Raw genomic sequence first — 17,471 nt, 5'->3', positions numbered from 1 at the left:
AAGGGTCAATTTTATGAGAATTATATCCCAATAAAGATTGGATTAAAACAAAGGAGGAAGAGAAAATAGCCTATATTGTGGCAATGTTACAGATATCCCCATGTAAATTTCATGTGTGATTATATTTGATGTTTACAATAGCTGCAAATGCACATGTCCTTTTATCATTCTGCCTTCACATATGAATAAACTGAAATATAGCAAAGTTACACAAAGCATTATCCAAGATATTAGGGGCTAAAATTCAAAAACCCTCATAGCAATCCAGAACTAAGCTTACTTCTTTCTGTATTTTAATGGCAGTTTTATTGATATAATTACCACACCATACGATCACTAATGTGAATGGACCATACATTCAGTGGTTTTTAGTGTATTCACATTTAGGAAAACATCTCCACTGTTTCAGATCATTTGAATCATCATCAAAACAATCCCCACTTTAGATGGATGAATTGTGTATGAACTATAGCTTAGTAAAGTTGTTTAAAAGACACTTAGTAGACTTTAGCTACTATCTCTCTCCTCCCTCATCTTCCACGTCCTTAAGGCATCAGGAATTTTTCTTTCTTATGATAGCATAATACTGCTGCCTATATCACTTGGATCACTGCATTCTCTCTTCACACTCTTAGCATATATAGAACCGAGGGATTATAAATCAGACTTCTTTTTTAATAGATGGCTTGGAAACTTATCATTCCTGTATATACCTAAAAGGCTAAAGAGTAACATTCTAGGGTTTGATTTGTCCTGCATTGGAGTCCCCTGCTCTGTTATAATGAAGAGCTAAGTATCCTCAAGATGTAAAAAGGATGTTTCACTTCTGGAAAAGATTACAAAAACTGTCAGGAACGCTTCTGGGACTTTAAAATTGACACAATGCCCTCTAGCTAAATGGTTTTACTAAGTGGCTTTGCCAGCAACCTTTCCTATCGTCCTCGTCCTGAAGCTACCGCTTTTTCTCCTGACCCTCTTGACTTCAGTTTGAGTCTGTGTCTTCCAGTTAACAAGTAATTTGAGGGAGTGTCAAAAGGTAACTAGTGTCTCCTGGGTTACAATTAACCTAAAAATTAAAAGGTGGAGTTTAAAATCCTCATTAAGTATAAGGAAAACATAAAAGTGAGCTTCTGAATTGGAGTTGGATTTAGAAAGTCACCTTTGAATTAATGAAACTGACTGTACTTCGCCATGCAGCAAGCAAGTTATGTGTGTGTGTGTGTGTGTGAGAGAGAGAGAGAGAGAGAGAGAGAGAGAGAGAGAGAGAAGAGAGAGAGAGAGAGAGAGAGAGAGAGAGAGAAGAGAGAATAATTTCATGTGTATTACTGGCTAATTAAAAATTAGTAGAGGAAAAATCTTTCTAGGAGCTGTTTTCTGTGATACCACTCATTCGCCATGCACATAATGTCCTTCAGTTTTAATTAGCACTAATTTCTGAAATATGCTTGTGAGTGTTACATTATTTGAATTATGAATTAGTGCTTTCTCATTAAACATGGTCAGATATTGGGCAGCATCATATTTCCATAAAAATTTTGATGATTTATTTTTAAGTGTGGAATAATAAGAGCAGTTGAGGTCTTTAAAATGATTTACAGTGAACACTTACACTTTAATAATAAATTCTAACGAATACATACTTCTTATAATGGATACCTGCAGATTACCAATTCTGAGCTAAAAATGAGAAACAATATGGATATGGTTACTATATAAACCTTAAGCAACCATGTTGAGCTGGGTGTTTACAATGCACGGTAGATGCTTAAAATATTTAATTATTCAGATTTGCTAATGCTTATTTTAAAATGTCTTTGTAAGCTATTTATGCAAGTATCTTTCCTATAATATAAAAATTTAAACCACATTTGATAAAAGTCATTTTGTGGACCTCTACAAGCAGAGTTATATAAATATAACAGATATTTTTCAAATAGAAAAAATTCAAGAGAGATCCAAAATCATTACTATTTTAAACAATATTCAATTGTGAATTTGAATACCTACTTTCCCAGAATTTGTATCCAATGGCTTGGGAAGTAATAAGCCTTGTTTTCTTATTTCAGTAGGTTCTTTTTATTAGATCCTAAACACACACACACACACACACACACACACACACACACACACACACACACACTCACACAGATGCATTTAACTGTTCATTTGTTTATGTTCACCTTTTCATACATCTTTGTCTCACTATTACGGAAGTTAGTTCATTGAGAAAATGAAAGGGTTTAAGTGTGAAATAGTGATGACCACACTTACCCACAAAAAGTATGTCTCTTGAGTTTAGAAATGTAAATGGTTTTGACAATTCTTTTGTGACTTGAGGTATACGTTTCTATATCCAGCAGCTGGAGTTAGGCTTTCCTCATTTTTCATGGATCAGATAAAAAATTAATAAATTCAGATATTACTGATCAGATATTACTGATCACTACACCATGGAGACAAGAAATCAGGCAAAAGATAACTGGCCTGTTTGAGGATTGATCCCAAACCTTGGTGGTCATGAGATCTTGGTTTAGCAAACACATGGCAAAGGGCAACCAAGAATTTTTTGGCTATTGACAGTCATAGGCTAGGTATCAATTAATAGCATGTTTTTCTTCTCATTGAAAAATATATGAAGAGCCAAATTCATCAGGTCATATCAATATATCTATGGTAGCTTGGGGTCTAAATAACTGAGAAGAGGTCCATGTGACAGCAAGTCTGTTTCCTTTTATAGAGAAAATACTGAAAAATATATCCAAGTGGATTTATTTGCAGGATTTTTTAGTGAGGTAGGAGAGGTGATCACCTCTTATTAATAGGTGAGCAACCTTGAGCATTTTTAAAATCCATTTATATTGGTAAAATAACAGCTTAATAATATAAAACTTTTAACCTATTCTTTTCATTCTTTAACACATTTGTGAAAAGCAGAAAAAATCTTTTCTTACATAGTGGCTCTTCTCAGATTATTTTATATCACTGGAAACTGATCAGAAATGTTTAAATTTCTTTTTTATATTTTAATGTTGCTTTTTCAGTATTTTGATTTTTTCTCAAATACCTCCTACTCTAAGAATGCCAGAGAGGGAACTGGTAGGCCTGCTTCTTCCAGATTAAAAACTGGTGGCATATGTTTTAGTGTTTAGTAAATGAGAAATAGTTTACCAATACATACATAGGGGGTCTTTTAATTAAAATTAATTAATGAATGTTGTTGACTTAATCTGAATGAGTCACTGATGTGCTTTAAACTTTTGCAATACAGACTTAGATGCAGGTTTTCTGAACCACAATGGCAGATTTCATAATTTTAATGCTACTTAATACAGATGAGCTAGAACTACAGTTGTAAGGCATATAAGAGAAACAAAAAGTAAGAGCACATAAACATGCTACCAACTTCCCCATAGATTAATAACAGGGATAGACATATTTTAATAAAAACAAAGCCATACTGTAGCTATGGGAGTTTGTAACATATTATTAATTTAGGTATATTTCATAAAGTAAATAAACTAATAATTATTAAGTAGTGTATCACTAATGAGACATTAACAATGTTAAAAGTATAAAAGACAATCACGTCTTTTAACAAATTTGAAATTGTTTATCAGAATGCAGTGTTTGGTAGAATATTAGAGTGTTATTCTCACATACAGTTCATTTGCCATTCTTAGAACACACTAGCATAGCACTTGAATTTAATAGAAACATATCAATGTTTTCTAGACTGACAGTATCTCACAATGATGAACTCATGGACATTGATAAAGAATACTTTTGATGCACTTTTATTTTAATTTGGTTTTATTAAAATGATTCCATAGAGTTCCATGATTTTATAATTTTTAAGACATCTATACTTCCATAGATACCTATCTCACATTTAAAGGTCAAAATCCAAGAAACATGTAAATTTTCTACCCATATAAAACTTTCTTACTGGCAAATTTTCTAACTCACCCAGTGCTCTGGCCAGCTCATTGTTTAATTCTAGGCTTGAATCTGACTTTTGATATCTATTAATATCTGTTTATTTAGTATTTCCTAAGGTTTTGAACTTTATTACCTAAAATTGTCTGTTCTTTCCCCAATGTTAAGCTCTACTTAACATAGTGGGCAGTCATGTTCCTTTTACTGGGCTCACTTAGCATCTACTGCATTCTAAGAGTTTAATGTCAATGCCCTTGTTCTTGTCTTTGGTGTCCACATAGAGTCTTGTTTTCTTTTTCCTCCACAAATAGCTTCTACCTCACCAGTCACAGTGCCTAATTTATTCCTTTAAACCCATGACATTATTGCAATAATATATCATTCTGAACCGGGCGGTGGTGGCGCACGCCTTTAATCCCAGCACTCGGGAGGCAGAGCCAGGCAGATCTCTGTGAGTTTCAGGCTAGCCTGGGCTACCAAGTGAGCTCCAGGAAAGGCACAAAGCTACGCAGAGAAACCCTGCCTCGAAAAACCAAAAAAAAAAAAAATCATTCTGATATAAAATTACTTCTACTGATACATTTTCTCAGATTATTTATAGAGTATTTTCAGGGTTTTTGTTTTTGATTTTTGTTTGCTTGTTTTTTGCTTTAAAACAGATTTAAAAATAGAAGATAAGAGGCCAGGACGGTGTTGGCACACGCCTTTAATCCCAGCACTAGGGAGGCAGAGCCAGGCGGATCTCTGTAAATTCGAGGCCAGCCTGGACTACCAAGTGAGTTCCAGGAAAGGCACAAAGCTACACAGAGAAACCCTGTCTCAAAAAAAAAAAAAATAGAAGATAAGTATGGATATGACTCAAAAATTAGAGAGAGGACAAGATATGAGTATCATATTTTGGATAGTCCTGCTATTCACCTGCTGAGATAAACAATGGATAGGATAAGGAAATTAGGAAGGAAGATATAGAAAGGAAGATATAGAAAGTACTTGTATATATACAAGTACTGAAGTTACCTACTTAACTGCTCATCTTAAGCACACAGAGAAAATTAGTCTTGTTCGCTTTAAGGTATATTGCTGCTTTTAAACTTAAATTCTAAGTACACGATGAAGAAAAATTGATGATCAATTGCAGTTCTCATGTAGGGTTTTTTTCTCTAAGAATGTTGAAGTCATACATTAAGTTGTTGAATTAAAAAGTGCCTATTATTTGAAGCATAAGATATATCCAGAGTTCAGAAGATTTGTTATCCAGTGAAAAGTAAATAATAATGTAATCTTTAAAAGTAATTAAAGCATATGTATTCTGCATGACCAGTTTTATCTACATAAGCTGTACAGCATTTACCCTTGTGGTTATGCCCTCTTCAGGTATAGTTTTCTATTTTATCTCCTCTTCATCCTCTTTACTGTTTATCCACACATCTTCAACATCACTATGCAAAGAGAATATATATCATCTCATGCATAGTATGATTCAATATGTGTCCCAAGACCTATTTCTAAGGAGTACTTTTCCTCTAGTATTGTGTTTTTTATTATCATAGTTTATGCATTAGACTAAAAAGAAATAAGAAAAAAAAACATGATGCTGGTGTCTAAAGCAAGTATACTCAACATAATTGCTTAGAAGGTACAGAGAATGTAAAATGTTTCATTTTTAAAGGTCAATATAGCCTTGCCTATAAGAGTTAGAATGGATGTTTGAGGCCATCTCCACTTGTTAACTAAAGTTGGATTGTTTTGTTTTGTTTCAAAGTCCTTTCTTTAAATATTTGACATGAAAGTTCAGTGTGAATGGGAGAACATTAGGGCTCATAGTCTCTGCTCATTATTGGCTCTGTGAAGACTCAGAGGTTCCATGGACTTTGAAATGAACTGATAGTCTCAGGGCTATTTTGCAAAGAACATGTGAACAGAAGCCCAATTTTATGATCCCCAATAGTTGCATTCGTGTGTTTTTAAAAATTTACCAGAATTTCTTCTGTTTTCAAAATAGCCAGGTTAACATGGCTGTTATAATACTGCTTGCAGTGCCAAATAGTGAGCCGGTGACCATAAAGATAATAATGCAAAGGGATCGGTGGGAGAGCAATTCTGAAACAAAGCCTCTTTGTACATTGTAAGCTTCAAGAGAATCTCGGAAGCAGGGCTGAGTATGAAGATTGGGTAGGGGTGTTTTATTATTGGTAATTCATGTTTAATGACTCCCTGATTGATATTAAAACAGTATCAAAGTAAAGTGCCCTTTAATAGAAAGGAGAATGAATTGTAGGTCAGGTTGTCCCAATAGCAGAAGATTACTTTCTGAAAACAAATAGCAATATCTGGTGAAAACCAGTTTACTGTGGTCATGAGCCTAAATTTTATTGCAAAACTCCAAATGATGAATAGTATCAATTTTTCCCTTCAGATCAGATATTTAAGATCCACAAGAAGAATATTGCATATGGCAAAATAGATGTACTTAGTACTAAGCGAATACAAACATAACTATGGACACTGAAATACTGGATCCAAATAGAACCTTATTCATCAGGATGCATTATATTAATTATGAGGAGAATTAATAGCATGACATATATTTAGTGATATTTTAAAATACTATAACTGACAACGGTTGCATATCCCAGGCTTATATAAATGTGTTTTTGTAAGAGATGCACTTTTTCAGCTTGTAAGAACTGTGTATGTTTGTTAGAGAGAGATTGAAAATAAAGCAGAAAAACAAACACATAGCATCAAATTATAAGGTCCTTACTTTTATTGACTTCCTTTTTTTCATTTTTTAAATTTTTTGAAATTAAAGTATAATTACATATATATATATATTCCTAATAGGTAAATGCAACCTGTTCAGTTTCTATACATATCCTTCAGAAAAACTTCCCCTCTGGAATTTACAGAAACAGGTGAATATCCACGTTTATACATCTTGGAAGTACCTACTTATGAAAAGACTATAAGATTGTACATGTCCAGTTAGGTATGGAAATAATTATATAGAAGGGTACAGTGAAAGTGACAGGTCCTGAGGTTTAAGCATTAAGGTAAAACTACTGCTGCATACAAAACACCCTGGGAAATAACTTAGTAGTTGATCGTTGAAGGAGAGGGACATTTTTTCAAAAACTACAACCCTTTGATTTTGGAAGGGATTGATATGCTAATGACATGTATAAAAACAAGATTGCTATCATTTGGTCAAAGAAAGGCAGACTTATAATGCACAGTTTGATAAGCTGAGCTCTAAATTAGATCAATTAAACTTTGATAGTACTGTGACAATCTGGTATGTCATTATGTGGTGCATCTTGAGAAATACAGTTACAATTATTTTAAATCACTGATAGTACATTTTATACCAATTAAATAAGAATTACCAAGAAATATATTAAATCTGAGCAAGGTTAATAAGAAAAAGCTCAACATTTTTATAAATGCTCTCCAAACAGATGGTCTTCTGTAGCATGTAAGATGAAAGTTAGGATCAAAGTAATGTTTCATTATTTCAATGTGTGTTATAAACTGCATTACATTCTGGAATTCCTATACTTTGAGGCAGTAGGAATTTTCTTTTGTTTTGATTGATCACTAGATAGTAGCATCTGACTACCTTCATTTCTCATTAAGATTCTTTGTATACATACATAAGTTCTGTTAGACTAAAGTTTACCCAATCTATAATTTTTCTTTATTATATGATTATGGCCTACCCATATAAATACTAAGAGGTAATTAGAATATGTACTAATGGTTTGCTAATGACAGATGAATACAGTTGATTTTTTCCAAAATATTTTTGTGGCCCTGATTTGAGGGAGGGATATATAGTAGAGATTCCAGCTCAAAATGGACTATGTTATGTGCCTATAAGAGCTGTTATTATCAGTAAAGTCACTTCATTAATCAAATAAATAAATACCATGTTGTGGAATAGAATATTTGTTTGTTTAACTATGTAAAGATGTTTTGCACTTGTTGCAGAATAATTGTTTAACTATGTCAGATATATTGCATTTGCTTATGCTGCATTTGTTTAACTGTGTAAAGACATGTTGCTGTTGCACCTTGCCTGCCTAAGGCATGTGATTGGTCTAATAAAAAGCTGAACAGCCAACAGCTAGGCAGAGGAGAGATAGGTGGGTCTGTTAGGAAGAGGGAAAAGGGGAGTCATCCAGTCAAGAAGCAAGAAAGTGGGACATACAGAAAGGTAAAAATCCCCAAGGTAAAGCATAAATGAAGAAGAACAAATTAATATAAGAGCTAGTAAGACGAGTCTAAACTAAAGACAAGCATTCATAACTAATAATAAGCCTCTGTGTCATGATTTGGGGGCTGGCCATCCAAGAAAGCCCACTACACTTGGTATTCCAACAGGGAGCCCAAATTTCCACATAGGGTCTGAGAAAGCTGGAAGAAAATAGCAACAAATGGTTGCAGCTCCTTTAAGAGGTGCTGCTGTGCAGCAGAGAACTTGAGTAACCAGCAGGTTAAGTAGAAGCAGCAAGGTAATTAAAACTGCCTGCCCCAGTGTGGGCACCAGCTTTCTAGAGATGGGGAAGTTAAATACAGCTTTTGGCCAAATGTTAAAGGGGCTTAAAGCTCTGCTATCATGGAGTCAGCCACCAGATCCACAAGGTAGAGGATCTAGCTGCTGTTTAGCAGTTTAAGGTTTGCCCCATGATGTCAGAGCAAGCTACAGGTGCAAAGACTGAGGAAAAACTCTAAACAGGTTACAGGGTATTTAAAAATGTGCACAGGCACTTAAGAAAGAAAAGAACATGGATATCGATAGTCATGGGAAGAAAGAAAGTTTAAAAATAATAAAGTCTTTAAATAGAGAGGGGAACAAGGGAGGAACAGAGTGTGATGCCCAGAGCCAGTTAGCCAGGCAGCTGCCAGACAGACATGGAGGAAGCAGGAAAGTAGGGCATACAGAATGAAAGAAAAGTAAAAAGACCCAAGCAAGGCAAACTTTAGATGAAGAGAAACAAGTTATATTAAGTTATAAGAACTAGTGGGACAAGCATAAGATAAGCCTGAACATTCATAACTAATGAGTCTCCGTGTCATGATTTGGGGGAAGGCAGTCCAAGAGAAAACATACTACAATATCACTAGTTTTTAATAAGGCAGTGTGGTAATCAATTTAATACTTACGATGTATTGACAGCATTTGGGAATAATGCTATCCCCCTTTCATAGATAATGAAAGAGAGTCACAGGCTACCTTTCCAAATATACAAAGCTTAAAGTAGAAGGTGGGAGAGCGGGTCTGCCTGAAAAGCCCTAATGGACATAGGTTTAATCTGGCAAATGGAAGGATACTAAACTATTAAACATCATTGAAACATCACAGTGAGTAGCCTAGCCAAGTATTTTACATAGAGAAAGATGTATGCTAATGACTAGAACTCCTTAAAGTTGTAACTTGCTAGAGTTTCTTAAGTAAGCTAAAAAAGTAAATATGAAACAAATACAGATGAGCCAATGTAGAGAAAGGATAAAAGTTGACCAAGTTTTCTCATTTGTGATGATATGAGGAGAACTGAAGAAATGGAGCTGAGTGAAATAAAGCAGAAAAAATATTGGACATTCTTGCTCATATGAAGAAACTAAAATATGATCTCATAAAAGAAAAAATAATAATCCTAGAAGACAGAAATTATAAGGAGAAGGGAAGTTCTGGTATGTTACTACACAATAGAGTGTTTACAGTTCCAAGAGAGGAATTTGTTAAGTTTTTTAAACAAATGGATGGTATTTGTTTTATACATCACCTGTATGCACCAAATTATCACATTTTGATTCTTAATTAAGAGCACTTATTATATGTCAAAAAGAAAAACTGTTTGGCCTAGGAATGCAAGTAGGTGATAGAGTGATTGCCTAATATGTGTTACAACCTGCATTATATCCTCAAAACTTCAAAATAAAATAAAGTTAAAAGAACAAGTTATGGAAAATGAAAGCACAACCATGAGGCCCTGCAATTTTGCTGACTATATATCTTAGAATAACTATTACAGTCCTTGCAGAAGTACACCTGTGACTGTAGTTTCATGTGTCAATGCAAATGACACAAGGTTCTTTCTCATTTGATTCAATTAGAATGCTGTATAGAATATAAGGCAACAAATAACTCGTGTCTAGAAGAAACTAAGGAAGTGTAGTACACAGGACTGAAATCATGCCAAGAGTCCAGAGGGACTAATTTATAAGATTAAAAGGATTAACTATGTTCAACTTGGCTAAGTAATGACTAATGAGAAACATGAGAACTGTCTACAAGTTTTTCCGAAGAACAAATATTCCAAACAAGAAGAGATTTACTTAACAGGCACAGGTGAAAACAAAAACTATGACTAGAATTACAAGGCTCCCTTTTACACACTAGCATATGAAACTACTTGAATGATTATATATATTAAACTGAAAAGTAGTCAAAACATAAAACAAAATAAAAATAGGAGGTCCGTTGTCGGCTTTAGACTATCAGCAGCACTTACTGAAGGTGTGCTTCATATATAGTAAGAAGGCATATAGTTTAGAATAAATACTGTGCTTCCAGATGCCAATACTCCTTCCAAATGATAATGCATCAGCACAGGCACAACTAATATTAGTGTCATAGTGCAAGCTGTATTCAGTCTATTTGTTTTTATTTATTTATTTATTTATTTATTTTACAATTTAATTTAATTTTACATATCAGCCACGGATTCCCCTGTCCTCCCTCCTCCTGGCACCCTTCCCCCGCCCTCCTCCCCATTCCCATCTGACTCCCTACTGAGTTATCTGATTGTTCAGAGAGGGATCACCAGTGAGAAACAAAATCTGTTCTCCTGAGAAAGGAAATATTTCAAGCAAAGCCCATATACTAGAAACCAGGAGTTTGAAAAGGCTAATTGGATATTTTGCTAAATCTAGTTGATGTTCATTTATAGAATAAAATAATGAAATAATGAACTATGCTTATGTGGAGGAGAAATAGATACAAACCCCCAAGCCTAAACCAGGTGCTATCTCAAACTGATAATCTCTCACAAATGAAAAATTATTTTTCCCCAATGGAGGCTCATACTTAAGGACAAACCATACTTCAGTCAGGTCCCATGCTCAGCAGTAAATGGCCAACATAAAATGAACTCAATGACATCTTTGGAGATTCTTCATCTCATAATGTTTTGTCTTGTCAGGGCTTCCCCCCTACCCCAATCTCACAAGTCCTTTGCATATGTATTATGGCTTCCATTTCTTTGTTTTTATAGGATTACTATATGCACAAATGTCTGTGTCTCTGAATCTCTATGTGTTTCTTGTGCTTTTTCTTTGCTTCATTTTCTTCCACTTTTATGTCCTATTCCAGTTTGTTTGTTTTTGTCTTATTTCATTTTTTCTTATGATTTTTCTAATGAGATATACAAAGGGTATGGATTTGCATGGAAGAGGAGGTGGGGAGGATCTCAGAGGAGCTGGGGAGGGCAACCATAAGCAGAATATATTTTGTATAAAAAATCTAATTTAACTAGAGATAAACATGTTCATATATAAAATATAATATGTAAAACCTGCATGCCCATAATTAAATTTTTTATTTAAGTAATGGAGGTGAAGCCTGACAAGTACATATATTAAATAAGTGCTCACTGCACAAGTACAGAATATGGAAGTTTTTTCTTTTCATTGTTCCTTGGCCTTACATGTCTTTCTACGGCCAACTCTTCAGAAGAGTGATAGCAGGAATAGTTTAAGGGAGTAACCCAGACTGAGAAACTGTAGAAGCATTCTCCTTTAGATTCAAATTAAGTCATTTTTCACATAGTGGAAGCTTGATGGTGCTGTTGAAAGGAGAAATAAATCATCATGTTTCCCAGCATTGATCTAGTGGCAGATATAAAGATTATCTGATGCCATAGAGTGCCAGAATGGTTTCCTATCCTTTCGGTTCTCTACCAGTAGAAAACATCCATCACTATAAAGCCAAAAGTACCAGGTAGCCTTTAGAATAATCTTATTGATGTTTAAGGTTTTGGAGGATGTTACCACATATTTCAATGTAAATGTATTATGTCCTAACTTTTTCCCAACACCCTGTATTATAATTGAGTGCCATGTAATCTTTGTCTTTATATTTACCCTTAGAAATTCTCCACATATCTTGACACATGAACTTACTAACATTTAAAATTTAAATGTGTTTTTAATTTTTAGCTGTTAAAATCAAGACAAATATGCTAACATGCTTTGACACTATTCATAATGAAAAACAATTCATTTTAAAGGTATGGTGCTCTAGCCTGCTACAAATGAATCCTAAAATGATTATAACAATGGCAATGCAAAACCTAAATAACGTTCACATAAATCAGCTAGAAATAGAAACTTTTGACTAAGTGCCAATTGGTGTATAATATTACAATGACTTAAAGAATATATTAATGTTTATTTAGTGAAGATTAAAGACATCTCTGTAAAGTGTCATAAGGACCTGCAGTTTTGTTGGAAATAGCATAAATTTTAATTGTTTTTGTGAAATTTTAATAGTGATTTGATTATTCGTAACCAGACTACTAACCTCCAGTCTCCAGAGTAGCATGAGAGATAGCACATAGAACAGTTCTGTAGTATTTTGTTATGAACTTTGCACTAAGAGCAACATGCTACTGATTCTAACAGAGTGCCATAATGGGAAATGAGCCCACCTTCTCCATTCACAAGGGAAAGGCTCTGTGACCTTCTTGGCTCCTCACATACTTAAATATCACTCTAGCATATAATTTCCCTCATAAAATTCAGCAAAGTATAACTGAAAAATTTAACAGACCCTTTTCAGACCATTAATGATTCTATAAATACAAGACAAAAGTCATTTACAAAGCCATTTTCTGGCTAAAATCTAGCACTTTTTTTCACTGTCAACATTAGCGCTCGTGGATGTTTTTCTTTTCAGAGCCATTTTCACATAAAAATAAAGTTAATTGTAATGACTTAGTAGAATTGCAGCATATATCCCAACAAGTGCAAGAGGGAGTAGAGGTTCGATGAAGCCAAAACTTCACCAAATATTTGGGTAGGAGGCCAATGCACCCCCTTATTATCCCAACTCAAGTATAGTAAGTACCCTCTCAACATCAAATATTTCAATTCACGTGTCAATATCATTATAAGTCAACACAGCCCATGGACTCCTAGAGTTACTTCATGAATAGTCAGAAAGCTGGTGTTAAATTCATCAATTCCAATGATATGTTATATTTACTATCTTCATAAAATTGGAAGTTGTCTTTCACATGTGGTTATAGTGCAGTATCAAGGCCACTTGATGCTTACTGTACTCTTGGTATGCTCCTCACATCTACAAAGAGTCCTGAGAAATTAAATTTGAATTAGAATTGAAAATCAGAACAAGCATTATTTTTTTCTGTATTCACTTTTGGATACCGGCAAATGCATGCCTAAGGATGTCTAACAAATTTTACTTATTTTAATTTTACGAATTTAAATATTCTTCTCTGAAAATCAGATTTCAAATAGCGCTATGTATAAGCAATTACCCCCTGCTATACAGAATCCTTGGCTTTCACGATAATGACAATATTAATATAGAAACATCCATTTGTTGATGATTTTTCCTATGTCAGGCAGTTGGTAATGACTTTACATGCATTATCTCATTATTTGTAATGATGGGCCTATGAGGAATTCTTGTCTTTAAAAAGCCTTCAGTTTACTTGAAGTGACAAATCATGAAGGTTTGAATTGTTTGGTTCCTTGGGATGATCTGAAAATCAGTGTTTTACTTACAATTTGTATTAGTCATTTTTCAAAGTAACTGTGTTTACATTTTTCTAAAAAAACTGATTAATTTAAAATATCTGTTAATTCAGCTAGTTGTCACTTTAATTCAGGCAGATACCTCTGAAGGTAACATTTACAGTATCTAAATTTTAAGGATTTATAAATAATGTCAATAGTAAGATGTGAGTGAAATTTTCATCATCATTAGATCAATTTGCCTTTATGCTTTTATATGAAAAGCTATTCTATTTCAGGTAGCAAGATCTTTTCTGTTTATTAAAGAGGATCCCACAGCCCTGTTGAAGTGGCACTCATTTGTGAGTCTGCTGTTATCCTAGCAGTAATCTTTGATCAAATTTTTCATTATTTCCCCTGGGAGTTGCAGAATTGCAGCAGTGTCAAACTTGTTTCTTTATGGCAAACTCAACTTACTGAGAAAGAATTCGTTCCACAGTGCAGATTGATGCCAACTTTTGCAAATGACAATTTTTTTGCTCTCTCGCCTCCTCTGGTGTATAGTTAACTTAGAGCTGTGTAACACAGAAAAATCGTGCAAAACCAAACAGATTGCAGAAGTCTAGCATCTCGGATGGTATGCAGATTTGTTGCTTTTCCTGAAGGAGTCATCTTTACTGGGAAGCAATAAAGGCAGTCTCCAGAGTAATATATTGTCTAGGGAGTCAAGAGCCTTGGCATCTAGTCCAGGCCTTGACACGAGCAATGTGACTTTCTGGCAAACAACTTTATCTCTGGGGGCTATGATTTCTACAGGTATAGAAGGAATGATGATGTCTCTTGCAAACCCGTTGTAAGGAAGAATCTAAAAAGGTTATATTCCCATCGTAAATGCATACCATGCATCCAAAGTAGTATTCTGAGATGCGCATGTGTATGTTCTCTTCCCAGTGACATATAATGATAAACATTTCTCATTTTATTTAATTGTTGCATCCCAACAAGAGGCATAAATGAAAATAAATTGTTTTCAAATATGTACATGAGCTGAGTAATTTTTTCTATAATGTATGCATTTTATGATTGTTATAGTTGGGAAGAGGATATGAAGAAAAGCAAATTCCTACTATCCAGCACTGGTCATTGCAATGCAAAATGATCCTTCACAAACTCATGGTTAAAGAAAAGGATTGCAGCTTGCAACTAATATGTTAGCAACCATTTCTTGGTCCATTTCTCCTGTTTCTTGCTTTCAGAAACTTTATGTTTTTCTTTTCCAAGAATTTGACAGCTGCCTACTCAGAAAGTTAAACTGTTCCTATTGTCAGAGTTTGAACTTCTCCTTTGATTTCTAATATCGTGTGCATGCCATGATTATCTATAAGACCATCCTCCTCTGAATGATATATGAAACAATGAGATTGATTGATGATCTCGTTCATGGGGTTTAAATTAGTATTTTTTTTTTTGCATTTTATCTACCATGTTCCCAGAAAAACAGTAAACTTGATGAGGAGATGGAAGAAAATAACCAATTGTACTTCAAATCTCATCATGGCCAATATTCTCTTGTTTATAGAAGCATATTGTCCTTAATTCTGATAAGAACTGCATCCTGGTTAACTGATTTGGATCATCATCATTAAGTACCTTTTTTGCCTGGTTCCATTGCAGAAAATGTATCTTAATGCAGCTGGTCACATCACCCTGACAAGCAGAAAATTGAGTTCCATAAACACCTGCTGTCATTCAGCTCTCATTCCCGCTTATATAGTCAAGAATCCTAGCCTGAGAATGGTATTATCCCACAATGGTCAGGACTTGTCACCTCTGTTAATCCTTCAAGATAATCCTTCACAGGTATTGCCAGGAATCCATCTCCTAGGCGACTTTAAAATCTGTCAATTAACACTAACCATCACAATAAATCTTGTACTCCATGTTGGCTTTGAAAACAGTTGAATCCATAACTCAAAACAACCACAAAAAAGCTAAAAGAATTAGAATTTCTTATGCTTTCTGGAAAAAGTTGGTCTAATATAAACTGGTTCCAAGAAAGGACTTTTAGTTCCTCCTGTTGGGATTTACCCTAGGGATAAATTCAAACTCTTCTGAACAACTAGCTTGCAATTAAACACAAGAAAAAGAACATAAAACTTAGACTGAACTAAGTAAATATTGAAGGGTCTAGGACTAAAGAGTTCCTCAGAAAAAGGGCCAAACAACTACCTGGAAAGACATTAAACAATCTGCAAGCCAACCTAAAGGAAGCAAATTATTATTATCTAAATACTGGGATAAATCATTTTTTTATTTTAATAAAGATATGTCTCAAGTGTTTGGAGATTTCATAAAGCAAATTCTCAAATATTTGTCACCATTGATACTCAGATCTTTTAAAACCTACCATGTTATCACAGATCTTTTAGATTTATTTGCAGAAATAAAACATAACAGACAAATTTAAAATATTTTATGGTCCCCCATTACACTGCCCTCCTTTAGCTAGAGTCTTAGAAAAAAATATATAAAAATATGTATGTATCACAGCACATTACTACAGATAATATATATATATATATATATATATATATATATATATATATATATATTACAGCATCCATATAGTTTTCATTAAATGCATATCCACCTTCAATTTTATTTTGTCTGTTATCATGGTTTCTGTCATATAACCTTGATATGTGAGATTCTGTTCCACTGTTAATTTCTAACTGTGTTGGATAAAATCCTGATATTCCATTATTGCTGGACATTTAGACTGTTTCTAAAATTCAATTTTCCAAACATTTATTAATTAAACATTTTTGTGGGAATTTGTTGTGTGTACTAGACAGACATTTTTTAAGTACACATGTGGAAGAGGTACTTACAGGTCAAGCAGCATAATTTCCCCAAATTTGCAAGACATTGTTAAATTGCTTTCTAGAGAGCACAATATTATACTCCTAGTGAAATATGAAATTCCTAATTCTTCTTATTAACATTTGGTAAAATTTTGCCAATATGTACATTTATAGGTCCTGTTGATTTAATTTATATTCTACTGATTGCTTGTAAAGCCAAGTACTTTCTCCTACATCAAATATATTAAAATAGATAACTACCTATTCAGAGCATTTGTTCATTTTCTGACTTTCTGTTTCATTATAGATATTTTTAAAATATCTTTTCATCAATGATCTTTGCAGTTGTCTTTTTCACATTTTCTGCATGTGTTTTAAGTGTCTCTTATATCTTTGTCATTGCATCAGATTAAATTGAGTAAAAGTCATATCTTCATGATATTGAGTCTTCCAGATCATGAACATATTTTACCTCTACTTACATGCAAATCTTATGTTTTTCAATAGTTTCCTTATCCTATAACTGTTTGCCTAGCTTTGGTAAGAATTATTTATAGTTTTTCTTTCAACTTTTTAGTACTGTAGATATAATCTTTGGGCTGTTTTCTTATTGAATTATCTTATTAGTTATTATTTATATAAGGTTTCATTATTGGTTCTAGTACATTAATTCTTGTTCCCAGAGACCTTGCTAAAATTCCTTATAAGTTGTAATAGCTTGTATTAATTCTAGAATTTCTCTGTATATAAATATGACATTTGAAATTGGTGATAAATTTGTCTAATTTTTCCCATTTTATACCTGATTTACTTTACTTATTCTGATGTATTATCTAGAACATTCATTAAACATGATTAATAAAAAGATTTGTTGAAATTTTTCAATGATAAATAGCCATATAACTCCTA

General features: G+C 33.6%; 1 protein-coding gene across 3 annotated transcripts in view; it reads left to right on the top strand.

The window, feature by feature from the left end:
• Positions 1-17,471, top strand: part of Tenm1 (teneurin transmembrane protein 1) — an 829,897-nt gene that overhangs the window by 163,075 nt on the left and 649,351 nt on the right. The gene's annotated exons all lie outside the window — the stretch shown is intronic.

The sequence above is a fragment of the Peromyscus leucopus genome, chromosome X (assembly GCF_004664715.2).
Source record: "Peromyscus leucopus breed LL Stock chromosome X, UCI_PerLeu_2.1, whole genome shotgun sequence".
In the NCBI taxonomy this organism is placed as follows: Eukaryota; Metazoa; Chordata; class Mammalia; order Rodentia; family Cricetidae; genus Peromyscus; species Peromyscus leucopus.
This window is presented reverse-complemented; position numbering and strand designations above follow the sequence as displayed.